General features: G+C 46.6%; 1 long non-coding RNA gene across 1 annotated transcript in view; it reads right to left on the reverse strand.

Moving 5' to 3' along the window:
* Positions 1-15,704, reverse strand: part of LOC135057476 (uncharacterized) — a 63,808-nt gene extending 48,104 nt beyond the window's left edge. The window contains exon 1 of the long non-coding RNA XR_010244146.1: positions 15,626-15,704. This is a non-coding gene — a long non-coding RNA (uncharacterized LOC135057476). The remainder of the gene's footprint in view (positions 1-15,625) is intronic.
* Positions 15,705-16,176: the final 472 nt, after the last annotated feature.

Here is a 16,176-nt window from a genome sequence, read left to right on the forward strand (position 1 = left end):
TTCTGTATGCCGGCGGTCGGGCTCCCGGCGCTCAGTATACCGGCGCCGGGAGCCCGACAGCCGGCATACCGACACTTATTTTCCCTCGTGGGGGTCCACGACCCCCATAGAGGGAGAATAAAATAGTGTGGCGCGCGTAGCGCGCCACCTTGCCCGTAGCGTGGCGAGCGCAGCGAGCCCGCAAGGGGCTCATTTGCGCTCGCCACGCTGTCGGTAAGCCGGCGGTCGGGCTCCCGGCGCCGGGATGCTGGTCGCCGGGAGCCCGACCGCCGGCCAGCCGTAGTGAACCCAACGTATACTGGTGGTCACTGTCAGCAAAACTCTGCACTGTACTCCTGCTATATAATACAGCTGCTCCCCAGTCCCCACAATTAAGCAGTGTGAGCACAGATATATGCAGCACACTGAGCACAGATATGGAGCGTTTTTTTCAGGCAGAGAACGGATAACTGGTGGTCACTGATTAGCAAAACTCTGCACTGTACTCCTCCTATATTATACAGCTGCTCCCCAGCCCTCCCCACAATTAAGCAATAGTGCACAATCAAGTTCAACAATAACGGAGAGGACGCCAGCCACGTCCTCTCCCTAACATTTCCAATGCACGAGTGAAAATGGCGGCGACGCGCGGCTGCTTATATAGAATCCGAATCTCGCGAGAATCCGACAGCGGGATGATGACGTTCGGGCGCGCTCGGGTTACCCGAGCCATACGGGAGAATCCGAGTATGCCTCGGACCCGTGTAAAATGGGTGAAGTTCGGTTTACGAGGAACCGAACCCGCTCATCACTAATATATACAGCTTGCACCCTATGCTATCTGCATTATTTACACATATATACAGCCTGCACCTTATACTATCTGCATTATTTACACATATATACAGCCTGCACCCTATACTATCTGCATTATTTACACATATATACAGCCTGCACCTTATACTATCTGCATTATATACACTGTCAAAGTCAAAAAATATTGTAATGCATACACCATGTACTAACCCCATGCACATGCCCGCTGCGCGTGCATTTATTCCGCCATGCGTGCACATATCCGCAATTTGCGTATGATCGCTCCCGCGTTCCTGCGCGTGGTATGGGTATTTACGGCAGGGTTTGTGAGCGCATAGAGGGTTATCGGAACATTACATATTTAACCCAAATAGTGCACATTTTACACATAGCCCCCCTGCACCACATCAGCAAGTATCAACAGGTTAAATGATTCCAGGACTAAGGGATTCGCCTTTGCATGATAGGAAGGGACAGACTAAGGTTAGAAGGTGATGTCTAGTATCCAGCTGTAGGGTATTTTAAGGGTAACATTCCGGTGTTGGTTAGAGAAAGATCGCATGTTCCAGCGTATAGTTATGTGCAGAAGTAGAATACAGATATAAACTGTATATTATGTATGCGGCGGGAATCCAGAGGATACCACCCACAAGAGCAGTTGAGAAAGACATCGCCCACCTTTTCAAATCAACCTATGACCTCTCCTGTAATGTAAAGATGCATCTCTGTGTCCAATGGACAAAGGGATTACAGTGACCATTGTATTGTATATGGAAGTAGTGTATAAAAAGCCTGTTGTTGCCTGGCCGGTCATAAGACTCTGAACGCTTTCTACCTGATAAGCGGAGGACTGGTCCAGGTTGTGCAAGCGAACATTCTCACGTATGTACATTGACTGTAGCCATTATTCTGTTGTAGATTTATCTTGTTAGCCTGTAGTGTATAATTTGTACTGTTATCTCTTTTGTAATAATCCACTGTGGCCTTAAAACCCTGTGGTTCACTACATATCGGTGTGGTGTCCTCACTTTCCTGCTAGGGTTTAAAGCGTATTTTACTGTATAAGGTTTAAGAGTATATTGATAAGGTGTACGCACTGCGGGTACTTTATACCGTCAGCGCTACTTAAGGTTTAAGGTATAACATTGTTGCAATACTTTTGCTGCATAAAGGTTTAAAGTGTAATCATATCATTACATTGTATTACTAATAAGGTTAAAAGGTTATCAATTGAGTGTGCGCGCGCTGTGTGTACTTTATACCTCCAGCGCGGCATTGGTACGTTAAGACCGTACAACTTACGGAACTCCGTACGCAAATAACGTGCAGAGTACGTAGTGTGTATATTCAGTCTAGCGGCCATAGCGGCTCCAAGGTAATAGTGTATCAAGAGGTATAGCTTTATGGTTTAAGATAATATCAACATCAACACATAAATACAGCCTGCACCCTATACTATCTGCAATATATACAGCCTGCACCTTGTACTGTCTGCATTATATACACACATATATACAGCCTGCACCCTATACTATCTGCAATATATACAGCCTGCACCTTGTACTGTCTGCATTATATACACACATATATACAGCCTGCACCCTATACTATCTGCAATATATACAGCCTGCACCTTGTACTGTCTGCATTATATACACACATATATACAGCCTGCACCCTATACTATCTGCATTATATACAGCCTGCACCCTATACTATCTGCATTATATACACATATATACAGCCTGCACCCTATACTATCTGCATTATAATAAGAATTTACTTACCGATAATTCTATTTCTCGTAGTCCGTAGTGGATGCTGGGAACTCCGTAAGGACCATGGGGAATAGCGGCTCCGCAGGAGTCTGGGCACATCTAAAGAAAGCTTTAGGATCACCTGGTGTGCACTGGCTCCTCCCCCTATGACCCTCCTCCAAGCCTCAGTTAGGATACTGTGCCCGGACGAGCGTACACAATAAGGAAGGATTTTGAATCCCGGGTAAGACTCATACCAGCCACACCAATCACACTGTACAACTTGTGATCTGAACCCAGTTAACAGCATGATAATAGAGGAGCCTCTAGAAAAGATGGCTCACTACAGCAATAACCCGAATTTTTTGGTAACAATAATTATGTACCAGTATTGCAGACAATCCGCACTTGGGATGGGCGCCCAGCATCCACTACGGACTACGAGAAATAGAATTATCGGTAAGTAAATTCTTATTTTCTCTGACGTCCTAGTGGATGCTGGGAACTCCGTAAGGACCATGGGGATTATACCAAAGCTCCCAAAACGGGCGGGAGAGTGCGGATGACTCTGCAGCACCCAATGAGAGAACTCCCGGTCCTCCTCAGCCAGGGTATCAAATTTGTAGAATTTTACAAACGTATTTGCTCCTGACCAAGTAACTGCTCGGCAAAGTTGTAAAGCCGAGACCCCTTGGCAGCTGCCCAAGATGAGCCCACCTTCCTTGTGGAGTGGGCATTTACAGATTTTTGGCTGTGGCAGGCCTGCCACAGAATGTGCAAGCTGAATTGTACTACAAATCCAACGAGCAATAGTCTGCTTAGAAGCAGGAGCACCCAGCTAGTTGGGTGCATACAGGATAAACAGCAAGTCAGATTTCCTGACTCCAGCCGTCCTGGAAACATATTTTCCAGGTCCTGACAACGTCTAGCAACTTGGAGTCCCCCAAGTCCCTAGTAGCCGCAGGCACCACAATAGGTTTGGTTCAGGTGAACGCTGAAACCACCTTAGGGAGATACTGAGGACGAGTCCTCAATTCCGCCCTGTCCGAATGGAAACTCAGATAAGGGCTTTTACAGGATAAAGCCACCAATTCTGACACGCGCCTGGCCCAGGCCATAGCCAACAGCATGACCACTTTTTCTGTGAGATATTTTAACTCCACAGATTTAAGTGGGTCAAACCAATGTGACTTTTGGAACCCAAAACCACCTTGAGATCCCAAAGTGCCACTGAAGGCACAAAAGTAGTCTGTATATGCAGTACCCCTTTAACAAACGTCTGAACTTCAGGGACTGAAGTTAGTTCTTTTTTTTTTGGAAGAAAATCGACAGAGCCGAAATTTGAACCTTAATGGACCCCAATTTCAGGCCCATAGATACTCCTGTTTGCAGGAAATGTAGGAATCGACCCAGTTGAATTTCCTCCGTCGAGCCTTACTGGCCTCGCACCACGCAACATATTTTCGCCAAATGCGGTGATAATGTTTTTCGGTTACATCCTTCCCGGCCTTGATCAGGATAGGGATGACTTCATCCGGAATGCCTTTTTTCTTCAGGATCCGGCGTTCAACCGCCATGCCGTCAACGCAGCCGCGGCAAATCTTGGAACAGACAAAGTCCCCGCTGAAGCAGGTCCCTTCTTAGAAGTAGAGGCCACGGATCCTCCGTGAGCATCTCTTGAAGTTCCGGTTACCAAGTCCTTCTTGGCCAATCCGGAGCCACTAATATAGTGCTTACTCCTCTCCATCTTATCAATCTCAGTACCTTGGGTATGAGAGGCAGAGGAGGGAACCCATACACTGATTGGTACACCCACGGTGTTACCAGAGCATCTACAGCTATTGCCTGAGGGTCCCTTGACCTGGCGCAATACCTGTCGAGTTTTTCCCAACGGTTTATAATCATGTGGAAAACTTCTGGGTGAAGTCCCTACTCTCCCGGGTGGAGGTCGTGCTGAGGAAATCTGCTTCCCAGTTGTCCACTCCCGGAATGAAAACTGCTGACAGTGATATCACATGGTTTTTCGCCCAGCGAAGAATCCTTGCAGCTTCTGCCATTGCCCTCCTGCTTCTTGTGGCACCCTGTCTGTTTACGTGGGTGACTGCCGTAATGTTGTCCGACTGGAACAACACCGGCTGACCTTGAAGCAGAGGTCTTGCTAAGCTTAGAGCATTGTAAATGGCCCTTAGCTTCAGGATATTTATGTGAAGTGATGTCTCCAGGCTTGACCATAAGCCCTGGATATTTCTTCCCTGTGTGACTGCTCCCCAGCCTCGCAGGCTGGCATCCGTGGTCACCAGGATCCAGTCCTGAATGCCGAATCTGTGGCCCTCTAGAAGATGAGCACTCTGCAACCACCACAGGAGGGATACCCTTGTCCCTGGTGACAGGGTTATCCGCTGATGCATCTGAAGATGCGACCCGGACCATTTGTCCAGTAGGTTCCACTGGAAAGTCTTGCGTGGAATCTGCCGAATGGGATTGCTTCGTAGGAAGCCACCATTTTTACCCAGAACCCTTGTGCATTGATGCACTGAGACTTGGTTTGGTTTTAGGAGGTTCCTGACTAGCTCGGATAACTCCCTGGCTTTTTCCTCCGGGAGAAACACCTTCTTTCTGGACTGTGTCCAGGATCATCCCTAGGAACAGAAGACAAGTCGTCGGAACCAGCTGCGAATCTGGAATATTGAGAATCCAATCGTGCTGCCGCAACACTACCTGAGATAGTGCTACACCGATCTCCAACTGTTCCCCGGATCTTACCCTTATCAGGGAATCGTCCAAGTAAAGGATAACTAAAAATTCCCTTCCTTTGAAGGAATATCATCATTTCGGTCATTACTTCAGTAAAGACCCGGGGTGCCGTGGACCCTCCCTACGGCAGCGTCTGAACCGATAGTGACAGTTCTGTCCCATAACCTGAGATACCCTTGGTGAGAAGGGTAAATTTTGACATGAAGGTAAGCATCCTTGATGTCCCGAGACATCATGTAGTCCCCTTCTTCCAGGTTTGCAATCACTGCTCTGAGTGACTCAATTTTGAATTTGAACCTCTGTATGTAAGTGTTCAAAGATTTTAGATTTTAAAATCGGTCTTACCGAGCCGTCTGGCTTCGGTACCACAATAGTGTGGAATAATACCCCGTTCCCTGTTGCAGGAGGGGTACCTTAATTATCACCTGCTGGGAATACAGCTTGTGAATGGCTTCCAAAACTGCCTCCCTGTCAGTGGGAGACGTCGGTAAAACAGACTTTTTTGGAAACGGCGAGGGGAATACGTCTCGAATTCCAATTTTGTACCCCTGAGATAACACCTGAAGGATCCCGGGGTCTACTTGCGAGTGAGCCCACTGCGCACTGAAATTCACTGAGAACGGGCCCCCACCGTGTCTGAACTTGTAAAGCCCTAGCGTCATACTGAGGGCTTGGCAGAGGCGGAAAAGGGTTTCTGTTCCTGGGAACTGGCTGATCTCTGCAGCCATTTTCCTCTCCCTCTGTCACGAGCAGAAAAGAGGAACCCTTTTGTCCGCTTGCCAACCAGGACTGCGCCTGATAATACGGCGTCTTATTTTGAGAGGCGACCTAGGGTACATCCCCTTCTTTTAAGGCAATACTTCCAAATGCCGTTTGGAATCCCTGACCACTTTACTGGTAGAATACAACGCACTTATACTTGATGCCAGTCGGCAAATATTCCGCTGTGCATCATGCATATATAGAAATGCATCTTTTAATTGCTCTATAGGCAATAATATACTGTCCTTATCTAGGATATCAATATTTCCAGTCAGGGAATCCGACCACGCCAACCCAGCCCTGCACATCCAGGCTGAGGCGATTGCTGGTCGCAGTATAACACTAGTATGTGTGTAAATACATTTTAGGATACCCTCCTGCTTTTTATCAGCAGGATCCTTAAGGGCGGCCATCTCAAGAGAGGGTAGAGCCCTTGTTCTTACAAGCGTGTGAGCGCCTTATCCCCTGTAGGGGGTGTTTCCCAACGCACCCTAACCTCTGGCGGGAAAAGGTATACTGCCAATAACTTTTTAGAATTATCAATTGTTATCGGGGGGAACCCACGCATCATCACACACCTCATTTTATTTTTCAGATTTAGGAAAACTACAGGAAGTTTTTCCTCATCAAACATAATACCCCTTTTTTTGGTGGTATTCATATTATCAGAAAAGTGTAAACATTTTCCATTGCATCAATCATGTAATGAGTGGCCCTATTGGAAATCACGGTTTGTCTCTTCACCGTCAACACAGGAGTCAGTATCCGTGTCGGCGTCTGTATCTGAGGTAACGGGCGCTTTAGAGCCCCTGTATGAGACGTCTGGACATGCACAAGCTGAGTAGCCGGCTGTCTCATGTCAACCACTGTCTTTTATACAAAGCTGACACTGTCACGCAATTTCAACAGTACATCCACTCAGGTGTCGACCCCCTAGGGGGTGACAACACTATTACAGACACTCTACTCCGTCTCCACATCATTTTTCTCCTCATACATGTCGACATAAACGTACCGACACACAGCACACACACAGGGAATGCTCTGATAGAGGACAGGATCCACTAGCCCTTTGGGGAGACAGAGGGAGAGTTTGCCAGCACACACCAGAGCGCTATATATATATATATATAGGGATAACCTTATATAAGTGTTTTTTCCCTTTATAGCTGCTGTATTGTTTATACTGCGCCTAATTTGTGCCCCCCTCTCTTTTTTAACCCCTTTCTGTAGTGTAGTGACTGCAGGGGAGAGCCAGGGAGCTTCCCTCCAACTGAGCTGTGAGGGAAAATGGCGCCAGTGTGCTGAGGAGATAGGCTCCGCCCCTTTCTCGGCATCCTTATCCGTTTTTCTGTATGTTTTGGCAGGGGTTAAATGCATCCATATAGCCCAGGAGTTATATGTGATGCATTTATTTTAGCCATATAAGGTTTTTATCGATTTATTGCGTCTCAGGGCGCTGCCCCCCCAGCGCCCTGCACCCTCAGTGACCGGAGTGTGAAGTGTGCTGAGAGCAATGGCGCACAGCTGCGGTGCTGTGCGCTACCTTATCTGAAGACAGGATCGTCTTCTGCCGCCGATTTCACCGGACCTCTTCGCTCTTCTGGCTCTGTAAGGGGGCCGGCGGCGCGGCTCCGGGACCCATCCAGGCTGAACCTGTGATCGTCCCTCTGGAGCTAATGTCCAGTAGCCTAAGAAACCCGATCCACTCTGCACGCAGGTGAGTCCGTTTCTTCTCCCCTTAGTCCCACGATGCAGTGAGCCTGTTGCCAGCAGGTCTCACTGAAAATAATAAACCTAAACTAAAACTTTCACAAAGAGCTCAGGAGAGCCCCTAGTGTGCACCCTTCTCGTCGGGCACAGAAATCTAACTGAGGCTTGGAGGAGGGTCATAGGGGGAGGAGCCAGTGCACACCAGGTGATCCTAAAGCTTTCTTTAGATGTGTCCAGACTCCTGCGGAGCCGTTATTCCCCATGGTCCTTACGGAGTTCCCAGCATCCACTAGGACGTCAGAGAAATACACATATATACAGCCTGCACCCTATACTATCTGCATTATGGCCCTCATTCCGAGTCGTTCGCTCGGTATTTTTCTTCGCATCGCAGCGTTTTTCTGCTTAGTACGCATGCGCAATGTTCGCACTGCGACTGCGCCAAGTAATTTTGCTATGAAGATAGTATTTTTACTCACGGTTTTTTCTTCGCTCCGGCGATCGTAGTGTGATTGACAGGAAATGGGTGTTACTGGGCGGAAACACGGCGTTTTATGGGCGTGTGGATAAAAACGCTACCGTTTCCGGAAAAAACGCGGGAGTGGCTGGAGAAACGGAGGAGTGTCTGGCCGAACGCTGGGTGTGTTTGACGTCAAACCAGGAACGACAAGCACTGAACTGATCGCAGATGCCGAGTAAGGTTGAAGCTACTCTGAAACTGCTAAGTAGTTTGTAATCGCAATATTGCGAATACATCGTTCGCAATTTTAAGAAGCTAAGATTCACTCCCAGTAGGCAGCGGCTTAGCGTGTGTAACTCTGCTAAAATCGCCTTGCGAGCGAACAACTCGGAATGAGGGCCTATATACACATATATACAGCCTGCACCCTATTATTATCATCCTTTATTTATATGGCGCCACAAGGGTTCCGCAGCGCCCAATTACAGAGTACATATGCACGTAATCAAAACAGGAAAACCGACTTACAGTTGAAAACAATATAGGACAAGTACAGGGTAACTAAGCATAACTACACCAGTAACTGACAGAGCTAAGTTCCAGGTGGCCAAAAAACTGCGTGATTTGGGCAGTTGAGGATTATTAAAGTAAGAAAAGCACCCTATACTATCTGCATTATATACAGCCTCCACCCTATACTATCTGCAATATATACAGCCTGCACCCTATACTATCTGCATTATCTACACATATATACAGCCTCCACCCTATACTATCTGCAATATATACACATATATACAGCCTGCACCCTATACTATCTGCATTACATACACATATATACAGCCTGCACCTTATACTATCTGCATTATATACACACATATATACAGCCTACACCTTATACTATCTGCATTATATACACACATATATACAGCCTGCACCTTATACTATCTGCATTATATACACACATATATACAGCCTCCACCTTATACTACCTGCAATATATACACATATATACAGCCTGCACCCTATACTATCTGCATTATCTACACATATATACAGCCTCCACCCTATACTATCTGCATTATCTACACATATATACAGCCTCCACCCTATACTATCTGCAATATATACACATATATACAGCCTCCACCCTATACTATCTGCAATATATACACATATATACAGCCTGCACCCTATACTATCTGCATTATATACACATATATACAGCCTGCACCTTATACTATCTGCATTATCTACACATATATACAGCCTGCACCCTATACTATCTGCATTATAAACACACATCTATACAGCCTGCACCATATACTATCTGCATTATATACACACATAAATACAGCCTGCACCATATACTATCTGCATTATATACACACATAAATACAGCCTGCACCATATACTATCTGCATTATATACACACATAAATACAGCCTGCACCCTATACTATCTGCATTACATACACATATATACAGCCTGCACCCTATACTATCTGCATTACATACACACATAAATACAGCCTGCACCATATACTATCTGCATTATATACACACATAAATACAGCCTGCACCCTATACTATCTGCATTACATACACATATATACAGCCTGCACCCTATACTATCTGCATTATATACACACATAAATACAGCCTGCACCCTATACTATCTGCATTACATACACATTTATACAGCCTGCACCCTATACTATCTGCATTACATACACATATATACAGCCTGCACCTTATACTATCTGCATTATATACACATAAATACAGCCTGCACCCTATACTATCTGCATTATTTACACATATATACAGCCTGTACCCTATACTATCTGCATTACATACACATTTATACAGCCTGCACCTTATACTATCTGCATTATATACACATATATACAGCCTGCACCCTATACTATCTGCATTATATACACACATAAATACAGCCTGCACCCTGTACTATCTGCATTATATACACACATAAATACAGCCTGCACCATATACTATCTGCATTATATACACACATATACAGCCTGCACCCTATACTATCTGCATTATATACACACATAAATACAGCCTGCACCCTGTACTATCTGCATTATATACACACATAAATACAGCCTGCACCCTGTACTATCTGCATTATATACACACATAAATACAGCCTGCACCCTGTACTATCTGCATTATATACACACATAAATACAGCCTGCACCCTGTACTATCTGCATTATATACACACATAAATACAGCCTGCACCCTATACTATCTGCATTACATACACATTTATACAGCCTGCACCCTATACTATCTGCACTATATACATATATATACAGCCTGCACCCTATACTATCTGCATTATATACACACATATATACAGCCTGCACCCTATACTATCTGCATTACATACACATATATACAGCCTGCACCTTATACTATCTGCATTATATACACATATATACAGCCTGTACCCTATACTATCTGCATTATATACACATATATACAGCCTGTACCCTATACTATCTGCATTATATACACATAAATACAGCCTGCACCCTATACTATCTGCATTATTTACACATATATACAGCCTGTACCCTATACTATCTGCATTATATACACATAAATACAGCCTGCACCCTATACTATCTGCATTATTTACACATATATACAGCCTGTACCCTATACTATCTGCATTATATACACATATATACAGCCTGTACCCTATACTATCTGCATTATATACACATATATACAGCCTGTACCCTATACTATCTGCATTATATACACATATATACAGCCTGCACCTTATACTATCTGCATTATATACACATATATACAGCCTGTACCCTATACTATCTGCATTATATACACATATATACAGCCTGCACCTTATACTATCTGCATTATATACACATATATACAGCCTGTACCCTATACTATCTGCATTATATACACATATATACAGCCTGCACCTTATACTATCTGCATTATATACACATATATACAGCCTGTACCCTATACTATCTGCATTATATACACATATATACAGCCTGTACCCTATACTATCTGCATTATATACACATATATACAGCCTGCACCTTATACTATCTGCATTATATACACATATATACAGCCTGCACCTTATACTATCTGCATTATTTACACATATATACAGCCTGTACCCTATACTATCTGCATTACATACACATTTATACAGCCTGCACCCTATACTATCTGCATTATATACACATATATACAGACTGCACCTTATACTATCTACACTATATACACATATATACAGCCTGCACCTTATACTATCTACATTATATACACATATATACAGCCTGTACCCTATACTATCTGCATTATATACAGCCTGCACCTTATACTATCCACAATATATACAGCCTGCACTATCTACATTATATACAGCCTGCACCAGGGCCGTAACTAGGTGTGTGCCAGTGGTGCATTGCACACAGCACAGCTGCACTGAGGGTGCATCCGCTGGCACACACATGGGGCCGGGCCCCACAGTTATTGCAGCTCCTGGCTACCTGGTTCAATACTTCCGGCCTTGGCAGCTGGCAGCACTGTAATTGCCCAGCTGCCGAGTGCCGGCCGGGGCAGCCTCACGCTTGTCTCCTGTGCAATGCAGCCGACTCAGAGCAGAGAAATGTGACAGCCAGGAGACGGCGACCGGACGGGGGATGTTGGCGGATTTACTGCTATGCGTCCTAAGCGGTCGCTTAGGTCCCGGGCTTAGAGGGTGGCCCTGCAGCACACACACAAGATGATCCCCTATGTGAAGAGTTTACTATCAGGATCGGCTTACGCATATTGCGGTGCAGGCACTGCAGCCTGGCGGGTGTGAGCTGGAGCCGCCTCCTCCCCGTAGCAACAGGAGGCTGGGTAACATGAAGCCAAAGAAAAGTGGTGCAGAGTTTCAGGGCAGCAAGGAGAATTACCTAGTGCGGATCCGGACCTGAAGAGCTGAGTGGAGAGGTGAGCATGCGCTAGCTCAGCAGTGGGCAGCCGAGGACTTGCAAGCTGTAATGCATTATGGGTCTTGTAGTCAGTGGTGGATTTAGGGGGGGGGGGGGGGGGGCACCAAGGCACGTGCCCACCCTGTCATTTAGGAATTGTTTTTTGTTTGTTTTTTAACTGCGCGGCACCGTTAAATAATGTCCGGCGGCCGCGCACCTGCCCGATACAATTAAGAGGCTGCTGGGGGTGTCACTCAGCCACTGTAATCCCTCCCTCCCCAGTGTCAGCTGCTCCTAAGTGGTTGCCCAGGGCCCGCCGGGTCAGGGGGCCCGAAGCGGGACCCCCGCTTGTGTCACTGGGACATGCTACCGCTCAGTCCGGCGGCAGCGTGTCTCAGCTGTCAGGAGAGGAGAGCGCCCGCCAGCGCGGCTGTGTCTGGCGCGGCGGCGTATAGCGGACTTCAAACCAGCCGCCATTTCGTGAGCCAATCAGAGCTCTCGGACCAGCAGCCAATCAAAAGCCGCCGGTCCGCGAGATCTGATTGGCTCACGAACCGGCGGCTGGTTTGAACGAAGTCCGCTATACGCCGCCACGCCAGACACAGCCGCGCTGGCGGGCGCTCTCCTCTCCTGACTCACCCGTCCCTCACAGCCGGAGCCCGGAGGAGGAGCAGCAGCAGCAGTGGTAAGCAGCTGCAGCACTGGCTGCTGTGGGGGCATTTGTATACCTGGCACTGTGGGGGCATTTGTATACCTGGCACTGTGGGGGCATTTGTATACCTGGCACTGTGGGGGCATTTGTATACCTGGCACTGTGGGGGCATTTGTATACCTGGCACTGTGGGGGCATTTGTATACCTGGCACTGTGGGGGCATTTGTATACCTGGCACTGTGGGGGCATTTGTATACCTGGCACTGTGGGGTCAATTGTGGATCTGGCACTGTGGGGTCAATTGTGGATCTGGCACTGCACTATTGGGGGCATATGTCTGTGTTTCACGTCCCATTTTAATTGGCCACACCCATTTTTTTGGCGCGCGCGCCGTGGGGCACAGTACCTCTATGGGGCACTCTCTGCCTGATTGGTCGCCGCTTAGCCCCACCGGGAGTGCACGCAGACGCTCTCATTTCAGTGAATGGGGCGCGTGCGTGTCACGGATATGTGCGCTCCCCAGACGCGGTGATAGGCCCTGGCGCAATATGTATAAAGTGTTCTACCTGGTGCAATGTGGATAAGCGGCACTATTATGTGGTAACGCCCCTTCCACATGAAGCCACGCCCTTAAAATTTGCGGCGCGCATTGCCTATACTTTGCGATCTAGGAGGTGGAACACCAATTCACTTTCTGCTTAAGGGCACCAAAATGTCTATTTATAACTCTGGAGCAGGGTGTTCTGCATGCTACGCAGCCCAGCAGCATTGTCACCCCCATCCCCCCACCTTGCAACACTTTTGTAGTGTCCAAACAAGATTAAGATTAAAAAGAACCTTCATTCCGATGGGACATAGAAAAAGACCGGTAGGACACCAATTTTTAAAAGTGAGGGGTCCCTGGGACCCACTTTGTTTTGGGCTCACCGCGATCACTGGCTGTGCTGTGACTGGAAGCTAGGGGCTGCTGCTGGGGAGGGGTTGAATGGTGAGCAAGCTGTACTAAGTAGGGGGAGAGGGGGGTACTTGAAGTCAGAAAGTAGACTGCATAATGCTGCTGCTGCTGCTGAGTGGGGGAGTGGGTGAGATAGCCCAACCACTTATGGTGCCCCTCCTGTAATTTTTTTCTGGATCCGCCCTTGCTTGTAGTTCCACCCAAGCATGCACAAAGGGGAAACCCCCCTCTCAGACACGGGCACTGAATGCATTCTGCAGTCTGGTGAGTCTGCCCTCCCCCTCCTGGGACCCTGCCTGGAACAGTTGTCTAGGTACAGCACAGGGGTTATCTTACTGGGCAAGTAATGTGGAATATAACACTTTGGCATTTTACACTTTATGTAATGTATAGAAAGATGTCTCTGCCCACCTAATGTGTAGAAATGGGGTCCCTGCTGCCGTAAAGAGTAAAAGGGGGCTCTACCTGGCGTACTGCGTGACAGGGGCTCTACCTGGCGTACTGCGTGACAGGGGCTCTACCTGGCGTAATGTGTGTAAATGGCGCTACTGTGTAGTGTAATTTGAATAATGGAGACTACTGTACAGCATAATACGAACTGGTATTATTTTGTGGCCACGCCCCTTCCCCGTGAAGCCACACTCCTATATCTACGGTGTGCGCTTGCCCTATTTTACATATGGGGGGGTGCTGATGCTATTTCTTGCACACAGCGCTAAATGTCTAGTTACGGGCTGCACCATGTACTATCTGCAATATATACAGCCAGTGTCAGACTGGGGCATGTAGGGCCCACCGGGGGAATGCAGTGGTAGGGGCCCATGTTTAGGGGTGTGGCTAGTCTACAGAGGGGGTGTGGCCTGCCACCTTATTGGTTTGACTAACCATTAGAGACTGCAATGTCTGGTCCCCTTCATAAATGTATAGAGTAATTCAGATGCTGCATGCATGAGAATAACAGCAATGCCCCCTCTCCCTCTGTCTCCAATGCACATGCGCACAGCGTCTATTCATTGGAGACAGAGGGAGAGGGGGCATGCCAGCGGCTCACAGAGCGCTGGGCATGCCCCTTCAGTGACGAAAACGGGGCGTGGCTCGCGATCGTGGGTCCTCCGCAAAGCCACGCCCCCTTTTCATATGCCACACCCCCTTTTCGGGAGCGGCTTCGCCGCGTGTGTGTCCCTCTTTACAGAGGGGAAAAGTTGGGAGGTATGGCTATATACATACATACATACTGTATACACACACACACACGCATACTGTATACACAGCCTGCACCTTATACTATCTGCAATATATACAGCCTGCACCTTATACTATCTGCAATATATACAGCCTGCACCGTATACTACCTGCAATATACACACACACACACATCCTATAACGTTATCTGCAATTACTATATACACGTATATACAGTTTGCAACTTTAACTATGTGATACAGAAATAGAGAGAGATATAGATATATATATATATATATATATATATATATATATATATATATATATATATACACACACACATATACATATATATACATATACACACCAGCTTTTATTTACTGCAATCTATACCCATATATTCAGCCTGCAACATTATCTACAATATATACACATATGTATATAGCCTGCAACTTTTACATATATATATATATATATATATATATATACATACATATACACACACTGCAGCTTTTACTGTCCTCAGTGTACACACATATATACAGCCTATAACTTTATCTATCTGCAATATACACAGCCTGCACCGTATCATACCTCCCAACATGACTCTCTCCAGGAGGGACACAAGGCTCTGCTCCTGCACTTCTCTTACTGTGTGATTGCCGGCACCTGTGTTGAACAGGTGAATGGATAAGAAAGGCGTTTCACCACAGGTACCGGCAATCATACAGTAAGAGGGAAGTCCAGGAGCAGAGCACCCACCCCTGATACACCTGCACAGTCCTAATTTCAGGTTCTGATTGGCCCATGAGCCTATCAGTGAAAGAACAATGATGACCATCGGTTGGTGAAACCATCGATGGTCATACATTGAATAGTTTTCAACCATTATTATTATCTTTTATAACCATTGAAGGTCTCTGGTCATTTCACCATCATCGGTACCCATCGAATGGTCGCCCAGCTTCTTATTCACTTCCTATTCGGCTACAGTCTCTTATTCAGAACACGTTATAGTAAATCAGATAAGCTCAGATCACTACATTATCACTGGACATTGTGTCTCCTGCACACATGTAAATAGCTTTTTGCTTTGACCAACAATAACTTGGGCATATAATAGGGCAGTAATGAGCCACAGACAC

Source organism: Pseudophryne corroboree, chromosome 3 (assembly GCF_028390025.1).
Source record: "Pseudophryne corroboree isolate aPseCor3 chromosome 3, aPseCor3.hap2, whole genome shotgun sequence".
Lineage (NCBI taxonomy): Eukaryota > Metazoa > Chordata > Amphibia > Anura > Myobatrachidae > Pseudophryne > Pseudophryne corroboree.